Source organism: Anser brachyrhynchus (genome assembly GCF_964034855.1).
Source record: "Anser brachyrhynchus genome assembly, chromosome: 15".
In the NCBI taxonomy this organism is placed as follows: Eukaryota; Metazoa; Chordata; class Aves; order Anseriformes; family Anatidae; genus Anser; species Anser brachyrhynchus.
The window spans coordinates 1,056,539-1,079,044 of record NC_137733.1 but is presented as its reverse complement, the minus strand read 5'-3'; the positions used below and the strand labels follow the sequence as shown (position 1 = coordinate 1,079,044).

At 41.7% G+C, this 22,506-nt stretch overlaps 1 long non-coding RNA gene across 9 annotated transcripts in view; it reads left to right on the top strand.

Annotated features, from left to right (window-relative positions):
* LOC308178402 overlaps positions 1-22,506 on the top strand; it is an 88,241-nt gene that overhangs the window by 37,278 nt on the left and 28,457 nt on the right. For all 9 annotated transcript variants that reach the window (XR_013939726.1, XR_013939727.1, XR_013939728.1 and 6 more), the window contains exon 4: positions 20,201-20,393. This is a non-coding gene — a long non-coding RNA (uncharacterized lncRNA). The remainder of the gene's footprint in view (positions 1-20,200; positions 20,394-22,506) is intronic.

Below are 22,506 nucleotides of genomic sequence, written 5' to 3'. Positions count from 1 at the left end.
GGTTGCGGGGGGAAACTTAGTTACAAAAGATGAGGAAAAGGCTGAGGTGCTCAATGCTTTCTTTGCCTCAGTCTTTAGCGGCAAGACCGGTTGTTCTCTGGATACCTGGTACCCTGAGCTGGTGGAAGGGGATGGGGAGCAGGATGTGGCCCTCGCTATCCATGAGGAAATGGTTGGCGACCTGCTACGACACTTGGATGTACGCAAGTCGATGGGGCCGGATGGGATCCACCCGAGGGTACTGAGAGAACTGGCGGAGGAGCTGGCCAAGCCGCTTTCCATCATTTATCGGCAGTCCTGGCTATCAGGGGAGGTTCCAGTCGACTGGCGGCTAGCAAACGTGACGCCCATCTACAAGAGGGGCCGGAGGGTAGACCCGGGGAACTATAGGCCTGTTAGTTTGACCTCAGTGCCAGGGAAGCTCATGGAGCAGATTATCTTGAGTGTCATCACGTGGCACTTGCAGGGCAACCAGGCGATCAGGCCCAGTCAGCATGGGTTTATGAAAGGCAGGTCTGCTTGACAAACCTGATCTCCTTCTATGACCAAGTGACGCGCTTGGTGGATGAGGGGAAGGCTGTGGATGTGATCTACCTTGACTTCAGTAAGGCTTTTGACACCGTTTCCTACAACATTCTCCTCAAGAAACTGGCTGCTCGTGGCTTGGACTGGCATACGCTTTGTTGGGTTAAAAACTGGCTGGATGGCCAGGCCCAAAGAGTTGTGGTGAATGGAGCCAAATCCAGTTGGAGGCTGGTTACTAGTGGCATCCCCCAGGGCTCAGCGCTGGGGCCGGTCCTCTTTAATATTTTTATCGATGACCTGGATGAGGGGATCGAGTGCACCCTCAGTAAGTTTGCAGATGACACCAAGTTAGGTGCGTGTGTCGATCTGCTCAAGGGAAGGAAGGCTCTGCAGGAGGATCTGGATAGGCTGGACCGATGGGCTGAGGTCAACTGCATGAAGTTCAACAAGGCCAAGTGCCGGGTCCTGCATCTGGGGCGTAACAACCCCAAGCAGCGCTACAGGCTGGGAGATGAGTGGCTGGAAAGCTGCCTGGCAGAGAAGGACCTGGGAGTATTGGTTGATAGGCAGCTGAACATGAGCCAGCAGTGTGCTCAGGTGGCCAAGAAGGCCAACAGCATCCTGGCTTGCATAAGAAGCAGTGTGGCCAGCAGGTCTAAGGAGGTGATTGTCCCCCTGTACTCGGCTCTGGTGAGGCCGCACCTCAAGTACTGTGTTCAGTTTTGGGCCCCTCGCTACAAGAAGGACATGGAGGTGCTCGAGAGAGTCCAGAGAAGGGCAACGAAGCTGGTGAGGGGTCTGGAGAACAAGTCTTACGAGGAGCGGCTGAGGGAGCTGGGGTTGTTTAGCCTCGAGAAGAGGAGGCTCAGGGGAGACCTCATCGCTCTCTATAGGTACCTTAAAGGAGGCTGTAGAGAGGTGGGGGTTGGTCTATTCTCCCACGTGCCTGGTGACAGGACGAGGGGGAATGGGCTAAAGTTGCGCCAGGGGAGGTTTAGGTTGGATGTTAGGAAGAACTTCTTTACTGAAAGGGTTGTTAGGCATTGGAGTGGGCTGCCTAGGGAGGTGGTTGAGTCACCATCCCTGGAGGTCTTTAAAAGACGTTTAGATGCAGCCCTTAGTGATATGGTTTAGTGTAGGACTTGTTAGTGTTAGGGCAGAGGTTGGACTAGATGATCTTGGAGGTCTCTTCCAACCTAGACGATTCTGTGATTCTGTGATAGCTTTCGATGACAAATCAAAATTTATTTCTAGTACTTCCAAATACAAGCTCTTTTGCAGGTGCTTAATAAACACAGCAAAACTGTTCCCAGCATCTAAGCTGATGGTGAGTCTGTTGGTGAATGGAACATAATGGCTTAACTCTTGTTCATTTAATACAGGGTGTAATGTGAAGAATATTTTTGTAAGGAATAATACACTGAAATATTGTGGCTGTGTATGTTGCTTTGTTTAATTCTATATGGCTTTATCTGCTTTAATTTGTTCCTGTTGTTCTTCACCTAGCTGCTATCTTTGTTCACTAAAACAGTCCCTTGTTATGCAAATAGGAGCAAGGGCTTGTAGCTGAATGGGGAAAAAAAAAGATGGGTGTACAAAATATTCCCCAAAAGCCACAAATATTTAATGAAAGGAAGATGAGGCTCATCTAGAGTTGTTACTTAACGAAACTATCACAGCATTAAAAATGCATAGCTGTATATGGTCTACAAAGGCAGCACCTGAAGTTTGTAGGGAGTTGTCTAATGGTCTGGAAGTGGATGTAGAGATGCGATGTGTGCATGAAGACAAATGGAATAAGGCAGGATGGCTGAAGTGATCTTTTGATTTGCTGTTAGTGGGATAGTTCTTTGACAAAGAAAATCATTCAATTGAACAGAGCACATCAATATATTGAAATCAGAGATGTGGGCGGAAGGTCACTCTCCAGATCATTTGGTCCAACCACTTCTGTGAAGCAGGGCTGTTGTTATCATTAGATCAGCTGTAGCTGTGTCTAGCAGAGTCCTGAAGGCCTGTGAAGATGGAGATAGTAGTTAGGTGTGATGCTAGGTTACTCCTCTGTGGGGAGAGGAGGAACGGTGTCCCTACTTGAGCAGGTGGAGGTCCCCTGGTCCAACCAGAGGTCCCTTCCAATCTCAGCCATTCTGGGGTTTTAGGATGAGGGAAAGGGGAACGCACCTTAATTGAAGGTTCCTTCCCGTAAATGCTGGGGAGTGAATGCAATTTTGCAACCAGGTCTATCATCTGTATGATTAGTATTGCACAGTGACCTCTCTGAAGATATAACAATTAAAATGTGTTATGGAGTAGGTATATGGTGTTGCTTAAGCAGTGTGACTTATAAGATGCTACATGAGCCTCGAAGAATTTTATCCCTCCTTAAGATTGTTTAAACTAAAAGAAAGTGAAGAGACTAACTGTAAAGCCAGAAAATCACCCCAGAAGCAAAGCTGGGAACACAACAGGGAAGAAATGGCATGAAGTGAAGAGAGTGGTAGTTTCAGGTCTGAGCAACTTCAGGGAACAACTCTAGTTCTATGATAATATGAGGTTATTTCTGAAAGTCAAAACTCAGGATTCTGTACAACTCTGTTAAATCTCCCCTATCTTCTCCTGAGATGTGACTCAGAAAAGTCTTCAGACAGCTGGGAGAACTGAGCATTTTCAAGTGTGTTCTGTCTTTGTTTTGCTTTTGATAACTTTTTTCCTACTTTGTAATCAAGAATGTAATATTCTGTTTTGCTAGACTTAACTTGTTTGCTTTTTTGAATGTCTAGCATTAATGATAGCCTCACACAACTGTGCCAAAAATAAACCATATTGTCTCTTTCCCAAAATAGCTGTATTTATTGTAGTGGAGCAGAGAACTTGAAACCCAGAAAAAGTTCAAGAAGCTAATTTGTGGATAGTTTCGCTCTAAGCTGCTGAGGTTGGTTTAACAGCTAATGTAACCATGTTTTGAACAGGAGAAAGGAATAGCACCTAGTAAATGTGTTCTCTGACAAGGACAAGGCAGAATACAATTCCTCTGACTGCCACTTCATGTATTTCATACAGTCCAATTTCTGCTATGTTCTGTAAACCCCAGGAGTGGTAAGGGAGGGGGAGAAAGGAAGTAGCTGTTTATTTTTGATTTCCAAAGATTTTTCCACTTTTCCACAGGTGGTGTGATACCTTTGATCTTCTGAAACATTGTAGGCAGATGAACTTCACCCATTTTAAACTTCATAAAGGAGAGTTGTCAGGAAAAGACTTCTTGGAAGGTCTGAAAGAGTAAGGTAATAGATGATCAAATCATTGAGTGAACTAGCACAGGAAATAATCTTGTTCTTCCATGAAAACTGTATGCACTTATGTACGAGTGTTTCTAACACCATATGGTATGTTTCCATGCAATGTCTATTGATGATACCTCAAGGCAATATTAAACTGGAGCACTCTGGTGAGTGGTAAAGAGGGAGGGTTGGGGAGGGTTGTTTGCATCTTCCCTTATGCATTCTTATTAAGCTTTTTTTGCTTGTCCTCTAATTTCAAGGCATGTCTAAGTGGATAAAATATGTTGTGGGGAGTAAGCAAACAACACACTGTTCATTGCCTGCAGTTGTGCATTTAATGGTGTTTTTCATATCAGCCTAGGCACCCATTTTCATTTTTTTCCTCTCATTAGACTGAATGTATATTTTTCACAATTAAACATAGTCTGCAGGAATGCAAATCTGTATTTTGGGGCTGTGGGAGGGATATCTGGAACCTAGTGTTGGATATCTGGAACTTAGTGTTGTGGTTTATTTCTGAGACCCAACCCTTCCATAACCAGAGAAGATTGTGGAGAATGTATCCACAGTTATAGAAAACTATCTGGATAGGATTTTATATCTTTTCCTGCAAGCAAACCTGTTATTAAATGTGACAAGCTTCTCAGTCTACAAGAAAAGTCCACTACCTACAGGTTGAAACCCTCAAAATGGCAATGTGAAAAAAAAAACTTGGTAATTTTATTTTTTGTGCTGTATTTCTACGGCCATAGTTACAAGAGAGATTTCCCCTTTAGATGTCTGTGAATATCCCAGTTCAAGGCTTGTGTGAGTTTACCATTAATACCAGTTGTCACTGCAGTTGCTCTGCCAACAACACAACTACAGCAAGTAGCATTCAGGAGGATCCAAAGGGTGACGTTTGGATTGTAGAAGCATTAGATTATAGGATTTGTCAATAAAAGAAGTAGGTCTGTCATCATAGCCTGTCAGTACAGACTATGGGAGAAGCCTTATTTGTTTATCTAATGTATATGCATAGTTGTACCATTGGCAATGCTATCCAGAGGCTAAATTTGATTTGAGGCTCTTCCACTGGAAAAATAAAAGATCTAGGAGGCTGATTTGTTTGATACCATGCCTAAGTGATGTGCTGCTAGGATTTGCATGCAAGCATAGCGGTAATATGCTGATGGAGATTCCTTTGCCTGAAACCTTCTACTGGTATGTACTTACAGCCTCCTCATGTTTTTGGCACACCCTTAAAATTCCTGCGCACGTGTTACGTTCCTCATCTAACTGTTGCATATCAAGCAAGAGTCACCTTGCAAGTGGCTTTTCTTAAAGGGAATATGGATAACAGTGAGTTTACCTGCAATGGACTCCCAGGAAAAAAGTAAACTCAGGAAGGAGAAAACTGTCCCTAGAGGAAGAGTAACTTCTGATACGCTGAGATGTGTGAGGCTTGAGATGCAGAAGATACGAATAGACCCCAAACAGCGTGAGGGTATGAATTGGTGGTATGGTTGGTGTATAAGAACTGTTTTGTTAATACAACCTAGGGAGCATCTACAATAATGCTTTGTTGTACTGGATATCTCACTTTAGGGCTGTATGTAATAGCAAAGGAAATTCCACTTAAAATATATCTAGATCCAGTCTCGCTGCTGCCTCTCCAGGACGATGACACCTAGGGAGCATGTATATCCACTACCCCTTGGCACAGAGACAACACTCCCCTCCAGGAGAGGGGTTAGTGCTACAGGCAAATGCAGACTGTGCCCTGTTTAGCAACTGTCTAGCTTGACCTGGCTGCTGAGGCAGGAGCTCAGACCTGACAGATTTGTAACCAACCTCCCTACTGAAGCACAAACCTGTTATTAGGCAGCACTCTGGATCTTACCTGCAAGCATGACCTAGCAGCAGTCCTGTGGGCAGAGCTGGAGGGGAAGCAGAGGACATCAAATGCCCTGACCCTGTGGAAAGCTGCCAGGTTCTCACTGCTAACCCGTGAGTCACAGCTGGATATTGTCCTCAGGCTGGCGAGCAACCCCAAGTAGAGTATGAATTTAAGGGCAAGGACTGTTAATTCATTTTTCCTTTTTGTAATGCTCTGTGTGGTTGGGCTTTCCTTTTTTATACTTCCAGTTTTAATGATGTAAGTAAAATATTTCTTCTCTCTGCTTTCCATCTCATGAATTAAGCCCCACCTTTTTAATAAAATATATATCAAGTTTTCAATGAAGAAGACACCTTAATAACAGGTAACAGGAAGAACACTTTTTTCTCAAATAAATGAATATCCTTCTAGGAGCCTTTTCTCAGTGTAGAACAAGGTCCAAGGTAGTGGAAAGTATGAAAAGAAAACCACTTAAATTAACCCATTTAGTGCTTATTTCAGTGTATCTGTCTTTTAAAATTATATATATATATGTTAATAGGGATTAATGTTTGATAAAAAGCTAATAGTATACACAAGGTAACAGGCATAAACTTGAATCTAACCTCAAGATTCTAAGTGAGGGTCTGACTTATTTTTTTTTGGAACCTTAGCCATTAGTACCTGCAGCTTTGCAAGTTAATGTCAGTGGAGTCAGAAACAGCTCTGGACCCACAAAGGCAAAAAAAAAATAAATAAAAAATAAATTGGACAAAGTGAACCAGGAAAGGGGGAGAGAGGCTTCAGCTCTTTGAGCTGCATTAACTGCTGCAAGGTGCAAGTCTCCTTGATCTTTAATTACAATAATACAAGTAATAATTAGACTTAGATATGTAGCTTTTGTGAAGGAATGCAAACATAGAAAACCCAAGTAGAATGGATGTTTGGGCTTGTTTTGCTTCAGATGAATGCAGACAAAAATGAAAAAGTCTTAAAACACCAAAATCTGGTTTAATTTTTCCATTTACTTGGTCTAAAATGTATGTCAAATGTATATAGAAGCCAAATGGTCAGCATGCAATCTGATCGTGTCACTTCAGGACATTCAGTATCTCAGAACTGAGAAAGGAGAACTTAGCTCTCCTTTCTTGTTGTAAAAGTCTGGACATAATCGACCTGAATGCACCTGCTGCATTGTTAGTTAGCGTTATGGCTGCGCTTTTCACTAACTGAGTAGATTGTGTTTGTTCTCTAGTGTTCTCGCGGTAGCTGTGAAACAACATCAATTCTGAATTTTCTGGTACTTGACCAAAATACTGGCATCCAGTTTAAATTTCCGCCGAGCCTTAAGCACAGTCACCTCCCAACATTTTTTTAATGCAGTGGCATTCATTGTTTTGCATTAAATGGACCTTATGTTAAGCTCATGCTTATTCTTCTGTTCATGCCTCTCTGCATTAATTCCTAACAGTTTGGGAGTCAGTTTTCTGATGGGTTTTCTTGGCAGAGAGCTCTCTATCCCCAAACTCTGAGATGGAATAAGTGGCTGAAATAATAACTTGAAAATTCTCAATGAAGCACACATCATATGATGCTTCATGAGAGAAGTGGGATGCTGTAATACTTTTTTTTAAAAAGTATATAATAAAGAACAAGTGAGGACTGGCAGATGTAATAGTTCATTGTATGCTAGTTCAGTCTGAATCTTTTAAATGTTATTTTTATTCTACTGAAAGAGGATTTTTTTTTAAATGTCTGGGGTTTGTTTCTTCTTGCCCAGCCAAAAGATGACAAGCAGCCCTTGGAATTTCTCTAATTTCTCACTAAAGTTCTGTCCAATTCACTTATCCTGGAAAAGGATCCAAATCTCCCTGTGTGAAAGTAATTTAGTAGCATAGGTTTTGTCCATTTCAAGTTAGGCTCTAATAATTGAATGCAAAGATAGGAAGGTAAAGCATATATCAAGTAGAAGGAAATCAAAAGAAAGAAAGCAATATAATATGGCAGAGAACCTACTGCACTCTTCTGCATGTAAACCAGATCACTGGAGAGGCAGTGAGTCTTCTCCCTGGTGTGTGACAGTCAAGTAGAAACTCCTATGTAATAATAGTGTGTTAGAATGGTAACTCGCTCAGTCTCAAATATCTGCTGTCTCTAGGAGAAGAGTAGTCATCCATTCAGGAAAAGGAAATGTAATAGGGTTTGTGTTTAGCTGTTAGCACCAGGGTTATCCTCAAGGTCTGATAGCTCTCCAAAAGGAGTTCAGCAGAATGGTGAAAAAGGAATTGCAGCTGGAAAGTGTATGTGGCAAGACAGTGAGGGCTGCCAAGCACTACGCAATATCATTAGCACGGCAGCTTCCACAGATCTGCGCTGCATTCTCAAATAAGTCCTTCAAAACAAATTTTAGCCCTCATTATAAATCTGAAGTAGAAATGTGAACAAATGAAAGCTTCTCTTTTGCTTTCCAGCTGGAAGTATCATCCCAGAAACTTAGGGGCGCATGCTATCCAGAAGACTTTGTACTCTTTAGCAGCATGAAGCTCTTTCTTTTGATGAAGAATGCTGTGTGGGGTATGGTTGAGCTACATGAGATTTCAAGACGTGAAATCTTAAAGGCAGAAATGAAGGCCTTGAATATGCACTTTGATAGCATTAAAAGTGTGAAACCATTTGCGCATAATACTATTCTTCCCTCCTCCTTCTTTTCCCAGTTTTGAATTGCGAGACAGCCAAGAAAGCACTCCCAAGAGCTCTCCACAAAGTCTGAATCATTCACAAACCTGTTTTAACTTCTTTAACAGATTTAAAATAACTTCTGAGACTATGCATGTGCCAAAGAATACATTGCAGTTGTTCATGCAATGTGTTTTTAAAACAAAACAAAACAGGTTGATCTTTTTTTAACTTTGCATGTACATCCTACGTATTTCAGGAAGAAAGATCAAGAAAGCAGTACCGTGGTGGTTTTATATGGGAAATGGCATTAGAATACTTGTATTTAGGTTCCTGCAGCGATAAATACTAAGAGAACTGTAAACAGAAAATGGGGAATTTATTATAGACAGGATACTAATTAGACACTTCATACTGGTTTAAGGTTAAGTTTTTACTGTGAGGGGAATTGGATTCCTTAAGGGATCAAAGGTCTGCTGAATGCTTGAATTCTAATAAACAGCTTCCACTTTAGAGTGATCGGCTACTTGAGAATTCATCTTTTCCTTGCAGAGAACCATCCAAAATGCTTTCCACTTAAACTCTGTTGTATAAATATTTGCATTTATTCAATGATGAATGTTCAATTTTACATAGAGCTGTTTTGATTAGTTAATGTAACCATGAAATTTACATAAATGTAGATGGAAGGCAGTGCAGCTCCTAATTTCCTTCTCACTGTCCTACATGCTTTTTAATTCTATGCGCCAGGGGAGAAATGTATACTTTGTATTGCCAGTTGAAGAGATTATGATTTGACTTCAAGTATGGAGGCAGGATTTATAGGCTGCCTGACTGCATTTAGTTTTGTTAACTAGCTGTGTGTGTAGAGTGCAATGTACTAGAAAAAAAGTTACTTAGGAAAAAAAAACGCAAAAACCTGCAATGAAAAATGGTCATCTGAGAGAATGGAACTAGTTATATTCTGTTGGGGAAGAATTGTTTTTTGGGATTACGACTGCAATTGGGTTATAAAGGGTGGGAGGAACTGATGTTAACATTGTTACCCAAAGGAAATTATTCCTGTTGGATGTAATGACTGAAGCATTATTGAAAACTATGCCTATCTGGTTTTGCAGCTTGGAAGATATTTCAGAAGTCAGTTGAGCTAGGGACAATGGTCTGTGTTAGTAGCTAAGCCAGTGCCATAATGAGGTTGAATGTAAATGTTGAATTTCAGCAGCCAAAGTCTTTGGTCCATCTCTGAACTTGTGCCTCCTTCCAATTGATACCAACGGCGAAAAACTGCTTCAAGTATGTTATCTTTAAGACAAGAACTGTAACCTTCTGGGTCAACAGACTGATTAAACAGTAGTCTAATGGATGAAGGGTCCATTCCAAATGCTGCCATACCATAAAGAGTTTTTCAACTATATAAACTTCGGTTTTGACTCCACATAGGAAAAAGTGGGACACCAAGGATCTGGTTTAATGTCATGTGGGATGAATCCTGTCTGGGAGGACTGGCATGTATATGCATGTTACTCCCAACCTGCCAGTTTAATGTCTAGGTACAGTGTTTGTATATCTATTTAGTTTTAATAGCAAATACTTCTTGTGCCTATGAAGAGATCTCACACCTTTGATTTCCCTGCTGTAGTCTGCATGAAGATGGAGGTGTGAACTTGTTCATTTCCATGCCACTTCCTTGAAAGAGTGTGTGTGTGTGTGTGTGGACATATGCAGGCCTTGCTGTAGGGAAGAAGAGAAGCAGGTCAGACTCAGAAATTTGGCTTTTGTCTCTTCCCACCCACCCCAAAACAAAAAAAATCACAAGCAATTACATAGCTCCTATTAAACTTGCTTTTATTCCCAATAATTCTGACTAATTGTACATTGACTACTTTCTGTAAGTTGGTTTTCTTTAGGAGGACTATAGAATGATTTCATTTGGTCTTCATTCACTTTTAGTGGTGGTATTTCTTTAAGTTATCCGCATACCAGCTTTGTTCAGACAACAGTCATATTTAATAGTGAACATTCAACATGATTTAAGGGAGCTATAAAAACTCTTCCTCTGTATTTAGTACAAAGTCCTTCTATACATTTGAATGCAGCAGCATTTTAATGAGAACTGAAGTCCCCTATGTTATTTATAATGCCAAGAATGTGGGAACTGGGGAGTGCGACTCAAGGGAGAGCCCAGCAGCTGCATGCAGAACCAGTTTGGACCTAGTTCTGCTCCTTTTCTCTATAGTCAGCAGCAATCCAGTTACTTTGAGTATCTTAAAGGCTGGAAAATGTGGTGTAAAGGAAAGAATAAAGCAGTAAGATGAGGTTTAGGATATGGGCATAGTTGATCCAGCATAACCAAATAATGAGCAGTAGTCCCAGCTGGAGTCAGGTAGGTTCCTTGTGCTAGCATGTCTTTGTGCTGCCACTGGGAGGATAATGTTGAGACAGCATAGCTGGTGCTCTGTCCTGAAGGCTTTATTGACTTGGGTTTCATGCAGCTTTACCAGGAAAGTCCTTTTCTTTTTTTTTTTTTTTTTTTTTTTTAGGATCATGGTAGATGTTCTGCTGTACTCTTTTTTTTTTCGAAGTGGGAATAATATAAAGGAAACGTACAATGAATGAGTTCATGAAATACTAATGCTATCCACTCTTCTTAAGCTCATAAGGATAGATAAAAGGTTTTTCTAAGCTATCAATAGCTTTCTTTGTCAGACACTTTCCAGATGAGTACAGTGAGGTTGGAGAAAGGAGGACTTTTGGCTCGACGCAACCACTTTGATTCCTTTCATTTTTCTTTCAAAACAAGTTTTTGTGTTTTAAGGATGAGGAAGAAGAAAAAAAAAAAGAAACTTGGCAAGTAGAAGGCTTTTTTGGGGAAAGATTATTTTGAGTAATATTGTGTAGAAACATTGGGCATTTTTAGTTCTAGAGAGATGGAGAAAATTCCGTAAGGCTTTTCCAGATTCTTAGGATTTCATTTTTTAAATAAATGGCTGTTAGCTTTGCTAATGTTGAGGACTGTTCTGTATGTGAGAATTCTGAAAATAATAAAATTGGCATTTTAATTACTTGCATTGTTTTTCCCCTATGTCCAGTATGTAAGAGGCCACTTGTTTAGTGCACTCAGTGAAGCAAAAATGGAAACAAGCTTCTACTTTGTTTTCTGTTTACACCCTGACATTTCTAAACAAGAGAAGAATGCAGAACACTTGTGGAAGAGATGGCTTTCTCCTGGATTTGCCAGATGTAACAACTTGAGAAGTTTATTATGAATTTGATTGGTAATCATATGTTATATTAGAAATACTGAGAACAATTAGACATGCCCAGAGAGTCAGATATTGTACCTACTATAAATCCCAGACTCTCTTCCTGAAGAAAGAAATGACACACACATTTCAGTAGCATTTGGACCACTGATGAGCTATATCACATAAATCATAAAGATCAAAGGGTCCGATGAGCAGAGTAGCAACTAGGGAAGTGATTAACTTTTCTTGTCCTGTCATTCCTGACAGTGGAGCTGGCTTTAAAAAAGCTTGTTCTCTTATAAGCCTGTTCAGAGGTTATTCCCATTCAGCACTGTTCACAGACTTGGTGCCAAGGCCTTTAACAGTAGTAGAATAGGGCCTTCCCATACAAAAAAAAAAGTGCACCCACAGCTACGGCACTAAAGCCTGTTGCACCCAGAACCAATGCTCCCCAGTCAGAACGACAGACTTCTATAAGTAAGGGTTGGGTGGCTGATAACTACCATCAGGAAAAGCTGTTTGTGAGTGATTCTCACTGATCTGACAGTGTCATTTCATTCTGCTTCTGCTCCCAAGGGAAGGATATCCATTTATTTTCTTTACAAAATGAACTTTGTACTATTAACTGACTACATTACCCAGTTTCTCATGTTCAACACACCTATGGGAGTGCTTTAAAATTAGCTATTAGCTGGAGCTGTGTACTTGACACAGTTTGCAGTATGATTGTTTTGCTGTGAGAAAGGCAGAAATCATTCAAATTCCCATTCCCCTTGAACACGCTTTCCACAAGTGTTTTAAAGCACAGATGAGGTTTTCTGTGGTGGCTTGGGGAAGAACTGTAAAACATCTCAGCACAATGAGTCCTGAGAGAAGACCATGATCTGCTGTTTGCTGGACAGAAGCAAGCAAGTGAGGAAACAGGGAGGACATAATAAAGCACATAAGGTTTTGCAGTGAATGCTTAGCATAACTGTATACCGCAGCCTGAATTGCAGGCCTGGAATATCTAATTGTCAGTGCATAAGACTGAAAAAACAGTATATTTACTCTGCAGCGAATGCTGTTCATTGCAATTCTTTCACTTCATTACTGAGATGAGCTGAAAAGCAAAGGTCACAATGTGCTTGAGCTGCCATTGGTGAATTTGTCAGGCAGGAAGGAAATGCCTTCTGCAAGAAGGAATTTGGATGGTGACTACTACATTCTCCGCTTTCCTCATGTATATGATAAAATTATGCTGATTTCTTTAACTCCCTCTCTGAACATCTTCCCCTGCCCCTCTTTTGCCAGTACGTGTTTTTCCCCCCGTTATTCTACAACTTGTCCCAAATTACTCTTCCTGAATGTTCTTTTCTCACCACTTGTCTTTCACAGTTAGCAGTGTACCAATTTTCTTCTCTCTTGAAAGCTTTCTCAATGCTTACTGTGCTCTGGGTGGCAGTCACTGCTTGTTTTGCCAGGGAGCAGCCAAGTCAGTCAGTGCATGGCTGTGAGTATTAGTGATGGAGAAAAAATGTGTTTTCCTTGGGTAGCGAAACGATTTGAGTCCTGACTCCAAATAGATTAGCCCCTGTTAAAAGAATAGTTCTCAGCCTTGGCACCTGAGACAAAATGAGCTTGCAGGGAGATGCTTGTCAAGAGCTGTGGATGGGGAATTAAGATTTTGAGTCTGCTTCAATGTCAGTAAGAAAATTGCAATTTTTAAAAGCAGCTACTGTCCACTGGAATGATAAAATGGTTGGAGAAGAGAAAAAAAAAATCCAACTTTATGTATGAACTCTACAGCAATTCTTCTCTAAGTCATAAAGGCATCTGCTGAGCCAAACAACATTACCTTGGATTATTTTTCCCTGTCAAGTTAATCTTCCTGGAAGAAAAGGTCAGGAATGCAATGATAAATGCATTTTAAATATCTATGGTCTGTAGCTTTGTCAGTACTGAATTCAGTACCAAATTGCAGGTATTTCATTTTTCCCCTTATTCCCAGGCTTCTCACAAAGCTGTTCCTATAATGATGGAAAGTCCAGTCCAGGTTGAGCACACAAAACTGGGCATCAATTTGCATTGCTAAGACATTGATCACTTTGAAGGCCGTGGGCTTCCTGGGACATCTCAGCTTCAGACACCAACATATAAACCACCAGCTTGTAGGGCTGCTGTAGTCACAACAGTACCGTCAGGTGACTGACTAGCATGACACTCTACTCATACTAGCAACAAAGATGAAATCTGGACAAAATATTTTTCAGCTATGTTTAATTGATTATCAGCCTTAATGTGTTGCAATTGTTTGTAATGTAATTGTTTCCCCAATAGGAAAATAGAATGTAGTATCTCTCATCTTCATCAGGAAGGGGTTTTATCAACAGTAACTAGCTTTCTTAATTTCTTTTCCTCTTTCTATCCTTCCTCAGTTGTTGCTTTGCTTGATTTCTTACTACCAGCTTTGAAAGACATTGTTTTATACAAGCACCTAGCGCTATAAACTGTATATTGGTAAGTGGTCTGTAATATCTCTTTCTCAGATAAAAGACAAAAGAAGAAAAATCATTCTAGAGCATGCGTTCAGGCACCTCAGCACTGAGTTGTGATTTGACCAGTTGATGCCTCTGTTGACTAATTGTTGCATTTCTCATTGAAATGGGGGAGAAGCCAGAGAGGTTCGTGCTCAGCAGCCCTGCAGAGGAAATGGTGGGAGCAGGAAAGTAGCAGAGATGATGGAGATTGCAGCCCCTTGTCACCTCCTTACCTAACAATTCTTGTGTTATTCGGTATTATCTTCAACAGAGTTAATTCCCCATGTGGTCCGGAGGTGCTGCTTTCCCATGTGGCATGAGGCTTGCCACCAGGCTCAGTGCCATGTGCCAGGGCACTTGGCAAGCTTATGACAGGTCTAAATACAAAGTGGTGGCCTCGAGTAGGTAAATGTCTGGCTGCATAAACTCCGTTGTAAATGTTCTCATACCGCAAATAGTTCTTCTGTTCTAGGAATATGAAAGATATATGGACTGTGTGCTGGAGCTACCTAGTAGTAATAAATCATAGTGCCTAAATGTTTATGTATAGAAACTGCGCAGCTCTCCAGTGCATAGCTGTTATTTAGCCGCCCCTGGGGAGAAGCAGGTTGTAGTTCTTCTGCATAAGTGCCTTCAGCTGGGATACAAAAAAAAAATGTATCATTTGGGGCTGTCAGCCTGGCAAGTCTGTCAGCTCTGCTGCACAAACTGCAGCTGAGGGAAAAACTGATGTTTTCCACCACCTCCTAAAGATTTGTTTAGTAGCAAAACCTCGTGCATCGCTTGCAGGTTAACAAACAAGCCAAACCCGCCCAACAGTCTCCCCGCAGCACTTAACATCTCTGCTAGGCCATATTATTCCTGAGCTTCTCCTTATATAGAGTTGTGACTTCAGTAAAATGGCATTGTTTGCTTAGGCACGTATTGTCTGTTCTGTGTTTGGGACACAGGAAACCTCAGCTATGCCAAAAATCTTCACCAAAGTATTCAGAATACATTTTTTAACAGGCATTCCTCCATCTAGCTGTAGACTCTCTCTACTCAGGCTAACAAACATGAGGACAAATACATGAGCTGGTATTCTGTTGGGCAAATCCATTCATGGTCAGTACAATGCATACAATGAATTAGTCACTAAATAACTGGTCCAGATGAACTCTTCCTCCAGTAGATTTAAGGAATAAGCACAGATTTGAAGTTCTGGAAGAGGGAGCATGCTTTGTGATACATGATACAGGATGTGCATTAGCAATTATCCATTAAACTCGCCTTGCTTTAAGCATGGACTGTGCACCAGTCCTAAGTGCTATGGTACCACTGAGCCCAGGGGCTTTGGTGGTACCTGCCATTTACAAGGTTCAGACGGAATCCAGATCATTTCTGGGACTTGCCTTCTTTGTAGGGGTATGTGTGTCTTTGCAGCCATCAAGGAGGCTGGGTGGTGCAGAGAGCATTTGTGGCACTGGCATCTAATGACTTTTCCCCTGAGTCTGCTAGATACATATTTTCCTGCATGAGATGGAGGCATGGTGGTGCCCTTCCTTCGGTGCCTCAGATGGCTGCAGGGAGGGGCCTGGCAAGGGCTGTGCTCTTTCCTTACATGAGAAGGGTGAAGTGAGGACACAGCCTGAGCAAGCAGAAAGGAGTGTCGGCGGGAACGGAAGAGCTCGAGCTGTAGCTCCCAGGGAGAGGGGACAGGCTGTGTGGACAGGGAGCAGCAGTGGTGCAGACTAGAGCTTGCCAGAGGCATGTTAGAACAAGCAGCTGCAATTTCAGCAGCCAGTTTAACCAAACTAAACTGAACCAGTAAGAGCACAAGCCCAGCTCTGCATGGTTGCATGCATAACTGAGTTTTCTTGGTGGCTCCTTGTTGTTGGGGCATGGCTCTGTAAAACTCCAGCAGGGGGGTGTGCATGGGGATCCTCATGCCCCCGAGACCCTGCAAAGAAAGCACGTATACTTCTCGTTCCTTCCTTTGAAGGGTAAGAGGTAGGATGTGCAGTATTCATTGCTAATTCCATTCTGGTTTGAAAATACATTCTCTGAGCAGCAGGTGTGTTTCAGGTACATCGTTAACGCTGACAATTAAGAGGTAAGCATTTACACCAGGTCTGTGCCATGGGTAGAACAACCACTGACGTGCCAAAACTGAAGCAGTTCTCAGGGTATCTGAAGTAGCTAGCCCGGATAGCTGGTTTCCTAATAAGCAAAGGTACTGGCATGGTTCACTCCAGTGTGTACTCTTGCTACGAAAGGATGAAGAGAAGTTTCACGTTGAAGTCTGTGCAGATCTGGTGTGTTATGTAAAAGTTTGTGAGCCCATGTCTCCAGACCCCAGGAACAGCACTGTTCCTTCATGGAGCCATGGGCAGTAGTGAAGCAAAAATTGCTCTGCTCTTCTAGGTGAGGTTTTCCAGGTTTCTCCTCACCAGCCACTTCTCGCTCCTTTGAGTAATTCTGCAGCACGGGTGAGAGCAGGCTTTGGCATAGCTGGCTGTAAAAACTGTGTGGTAACAGATGGGTGAGTGTCAGCCACCGCAGGTCCCTGAAGTGCACCGAGCAGTGCTGTGTGATGCTAAACAGTAGTGCTGACAGGCTGCTGAAAACAGGGGACCCACAGTATTGCTTAGCTGTATGGATAGATTGCTTTTACAAGCAGCCAAAGGCACCACAAACCAAGATGCTGATATGATTTGTGCCTGTAAATGTTTTTAGCCAGCTAGACAACATCTCCTGTGATCTAGTAAAATGTTGTGTATCATAAAGGATGCCTGTGGGCAGTTGGCTTGGGATTCCACCTGCTGGATTTGGCCAAGCTGCTGTTGCTCCCCGTCCGTGGGCCAGTCCTGTGGGTGCTGCTTCTTGTCTTCCCTTCAGCCAGGACGTCTGGTGGAGCTCTGCAGCCAGCCCTTCCTGATCTCAGAGCGGTGGGACTGGGAACACCCCCTGGGGCCAATGGGGCAGCAGCAGTATTGCTAATGCCACTTATGGGTTAGGATCACTGAGATTTAGGGAATGCTGATGCTGCAGGAGAGTGGCCCAGAGGACAGAGGCCACAACAAAACATTGAACAATACTGCAACTAATGGAGATAATGCAAAAACCACGGCAGCATGGAGCTCAGTTTTGGCTGTAAAACACATACCGAAATTCTTGGTTAACATTTAATGAACTCATTGTATGGGCTGAAGTCACAGCAGCATCTGCAGCACGGGGGTACCACAAACCGCCTGGCCATGGGGCAGGATTAGGGCAACCGCGGAGCCCTTCCCAGAGGCACGGCGGTGCCGGTGTGTTTGGCTCCCTGTGCCTGCCTGAGTGCAGGCAAACGGACACTGCAGATACAAATGAAACTTCTGATCCCATTTTCATGTTTACCTTGCTTTCCTGTACGGTGTGTTTGTAAATGCTTGCTAGTTGAACGCAGCCTGTACTAGGCAGGAACATGAGGGGTCACGTACACATTCCTGGCATGGATTCAGGGCTGAGACAGTTATAGGTGGAGCTGGCTGAGATAGCTGCAAGTACGAGTTTCACAGACTTCTCTCAGAACATTGCCTGCAGGGCACAGATGCGATATGAAGGGATGAACACTCCTCTCTCTTGCGTGTTTGTAGTAACATGACTGTGTTTGTTTCTGAAGCCCAGTTTTTAAAATAATGTTGCCTCTTCCTCCCACAGCACCTTAACTTACAGCATGGAAGCTGAAGTGCCTCGGTGTGCAGCCCGAGCCCACCTGGATCAGGTGCCTTTGTGATGAATGCCTTTCCTTCTTGTGTACTAAGGCAAAGCACCAAACACAGATGCACAGGCTGCAAGCGGCATTTTGCAGGGCTCCTTGCAGGACGGCTGTGATCTCAGCCGTCGGCAGCATGCAGGGTGGCTCCTGTGACTATAACTTTGAAGCCCAGTGCATCAGCCCGTGCCACTCAGTGCCCCATGGTTTCACTGAAGCCCCCTACTCTTGCTGTGCCAGCTCTGCTTGGCTGTGAAATCAGCAACTGCAATGGGCTTGTAGGGGCTGGAGAATAGGGACCTGCTGTCACTCAGTGCCCCAAAACTTTCCTGACCTCGCTTTGCTCCATGCCCTCTGACCTAGAGATTATTTTTACCACTGTCTTTTGTTTGCATAAAGCCTCGTTTTCTTGTGCTGAATTTTCTTGTGAATATTTCACAACACTAAGAAATTTCCCACCAGAAGACAACCTCTGCCTTGTTTATTTAGACATTTCCCTCCTTTTTTTTTCCACTTTAAAAATCCCATTCAATATTGTTGGCTTCAGTGACAGTAATATAACAGCAAATGCCTTAAATAATAATAATAATAATAATTTAGAAAACTGATAGGGACTCTTATTTGTATAGCGTAGACCAGCCTTATATAAAATACTCCAGGGTATTTTATATAAGCTTGAATTTCTTTGCATTGGCAACCAATAAAGGACTGCCTTGGTGTTTATAAATCATCAGAGAACATCCAAACAAAAGTTTAAACTACTGTGTTGTCCCCTCTACATATTTGTCTGATAGAGATACAGGAATGTTATCTGCGTTTTTGAAAATAAAAATCTAAGGGATCAAAGGACATCATAGGAAGAGTGGGTAAACATTCACGGATTTCAGTTGAAAAATAACAAGAGCTGTAAAGTCCAAATAGTTAGGAGGGTCTTTCCTTCATCTAATAACATTCAGACCAGTCTGACCTGTCTTATTCTCCTGACTAAGTTTTAATAGAAGGTTTGTTTTATAGCATGGTTTTCAGCAGGCCTGAGGCCAGAGAACAGATCTGAACTGGTAACGCACGTAATAAGGAGGCAGTGGTGGTTTTATGCCTTGAGGAAATACAGCAAGCATGTTCTTACATGCTGTGGGATCATAACGCACGGATACTGAAATTTCTACCATTCCTTAACACTTCAAAGCAATGTGCAGTAGAAGAAAGATCTGCTGTTTTGCATTGTCTATAAATTTATTTTTTTTGTTGTACGGTAAAGCATTTATCTATTTGTCCCTTGGTAATTTATCTTTCATTGTTGGAATTGGTTGTAACTTTACTGTAAGAATTGAGTCCCTTGGTTTAAAAAAGAAGTCTGTAATAATTTACTTCGGGTGTGTTTCCTTTTTGTAAGAAAGGATTTAAGGGGAAGAAATGCAGAAAGCTGAAAATTTAATGGTAGTTGGACTACTGCTTTGGCGTAGGGATCCAGAGTCATCTGCTTCTGCTTTTGTTTGTCACCGGTGTATCTGCTTTTAGTGTGCTGCAGCTCTCGTGTTCTGAGTAACCTCTTTTATATGAGGTGTTGACCTCTCACAATGATGAAGAAAATTAGTCCAAAACCACAGGGTATAGCAACAATTGTGTGCCATGGCTGCTTGTGGGTTAAAAAATCGATCACCTAGCAGAAAACTTTATCAGGATTGAAGGCGACAAATTTCAAATCTCATCCCTGCTGAGCACAGTTTAGATGTGTGCCCTTTCCCATTATTTCCAAAAGCTAAAAGGATTTGGGTCATATTAGAGAAATCTGTGATCATTATGCGTTCAATTCATGCCTGTTATTTCTAGGGGGAAAAATCCCAGAGAATCGTTTTTGGTCTGTAGACCTGTTGTGCCCACTATCCTACCCTGGGGCCCACAGTGTCTGTAGCCATTGATTTTCCTAGGGAACTTGCAGATTCTGACCACTTGTGAATGTGAAAATTATTATCGTGTGTTTTGATTAATGATAATAATGTTATCATCATCATCATTGGGCGCATGCAAAGTGTGAAGCACAGATCTGCTGGGGCTCCTATGTGTTACTCCTATGTATTACTTAAATGCTGGATCTGTCTCAAAGAAGGTACAGCACATATTCTGAAGAAGAACCTGGAAAATCATGTTGAAGAACGAGCTCCAGTTCTACCAATAAAAACTGATCTGACAAGGAGAGAGAGTAAAAGGGGAGGGTTCCCCAAGTTCTTATAACTTGATGACACCCACCTCCATTCTTGTGGGGAAAAGAAGAGACTTTATATCTAAGAAATAGACAGAAATTGTTTTGTTTTGTTAGCACTACCACCAGGAGTGAGTTAATTTTTCCTTATGTTTAATTTCAGAGGTTTAACGTGAGATATCCAGGTTGCGGATTGTTTTATTTCCATGTTTCAAGGAACAAAATTCTGAAGATCAGATTCTGAAAAGAAACAAAACAAATAGTTGGATGACAGCCCTGGACTTCAGGAGGACAGACTGTGACCTCTTCGGGAATCCAGCGGTGGTATGGCCATGAAGAGAAGGGGGATCATCGAGGTCTTACTGAGTTGTTTTTTTTTTCCCCAATCTTATCGATTCCTCTGAGTTCAAGAATTGTCCATTAAAATGTGCAGGAAATCAGGAAATAGATCAAAGGTTGCGGGAGGCCTGTACACATGAACAAAGAGTTGCTGACAAAACTCAGGCCAAAAAAAAAAACCCACAACATATAAGAAGTGGAAATACTGTCAAGTCACACAGGATGAGTACAGAGTCAATGTCCAAGCATGCAGGGATGGTTAGGAAAACCCAAATCCACCTGCAGCTGAATCTTGCAAGGCACATGAAGAACTACAAGAAGGGAGCTACAAGTATATGAGCAACAAAAGGAAAACTAGAGAAGGCTTCCCACCTTGTCCTCCCTAGTGAAACAAAAATACAGTTATATGTATATGTTTCCATAATGTTATGGAAAAATGCAATCGTACAACCGTATTACCAAACTGTAATTTGTATTTGAATGTAATTTCCAAAGTCAGCACTTGTCTCCATAGTTAATATTCCTTCTTTGTCTCCTGTTGTTCACACCTTAACATCCTGTGCTGAAAACGCATGCCAAATCTTACATGATGAGTAGTTCTACTGGAAAGACTTGTCATATGAGCACCGTCACGTATATTGACTAGGGACACCATCTGTAAGTTCTGAGGGGCAGGGAACACTAGCTACGCATGACACATTTTACTTCCTTGATGTGATTTCATAAAATAAGAGGAATAAACTACTGGTAGATCTGGGTAAAATGAGCTATCTTCGCTACAATCAGTAATTGTTTGTGCTGAAATGGGATTATCACTAGTGAAGATACTTAGATCCATTGTTCTCTTACTCTGGAGGTTGAGTCCCTAAACTTTTATGAGCTATAGTTTAGATAATGTTAGGAAATAGTTTGTCTGGAACTAAAATTATCTCATTGTTTGAAACAGGCAGGGACAGGTGTTGGTCTTTTCTGCATTGGTTTATTTGCTATAAAAACAGATCTTATCTTTCAAGTTTTATGGATCTGCTCATTAGATTTGTGGGTTTATACATGGAAATACAGTAGATCTGGCTTCTTGAGGTCTGTGGTTGCATGTGAGTACGTTAAGGATCCTGTTCATAAGGAGAGAGATCTCCAAAAAAAAAAAAAAAAAAGACAAAAGGATGTTTATATTTATATATGTTTATATGTTTAAGAGATTAAGAGATTCTCAGGTTTATCTGGGTGAGTATCTTTATGCTTATTAGAAATGTGTTTCCTATGACGTATTCCCTTCATAGCTTGTGTTAACTGCATTCTGGATGCCTTGTGAATTCGTTTACACAGTAAATCAGTGGCAGAACAAGATGACAATCCAGGTTTTCTGCCTTATCCATCTACCCAGACTTCTAAGAAGCAAATACTGACTTATCTCTCCATCCTCTAAAATTTGGTAGCTGAGTTCCAGTCTTTTTGAATTATATAGCTTTATAGCCTAGGCCTATGGAAGTTTCCCCCTTTTCTTAGATAGTCTAAAGGAAACTGTTTACTTTTACAAAGAGGCCATACATTATCAGCAAACTTAAATATGCTGCATGTATGGGTATCATTAATGAAAGATGTGAACATTTTCTTCACTAAGGTTTTTCCACTAGGTTGATATATAGTATACTAGGATATTATATAAATAATATGTAAATATATTAATATATATATATATATAATATGCTAGGTTAATAAATAATAATTTCAGGTAGTTAAGGAAGAAAATGATTGTCTATTCTGTTCTTATTTTTGCAGTACTCAGTTTATTCTTGTCGATGGTCGCTGAATCTCAGAACTACTGTTCGCATGCAGAACGTAGACCCATGGTTTTACTCAGTCACTCCTAGGAGGAGTTTGCACTGTTCAAACAAGTTCAGTGTTTGCACTGACTATAAAGTGAGCACTCCACCCAAAAGCAGAGCTGTGATCTTGGAGAGAACATGACCGAAGAAAGGCACAGGAAGGAGCTGGAATTTCTGATGTTCCGAGCCATGGCTCAACCCCAGCATCTCTGTCCCTAAGCCCCCAGATTTACAAATTCAGGGCTTTGATTCAGGCCCACTTGTCAGTCATGTTGCCTGCTTGCAGGAAAAGATTTTTTCTTTT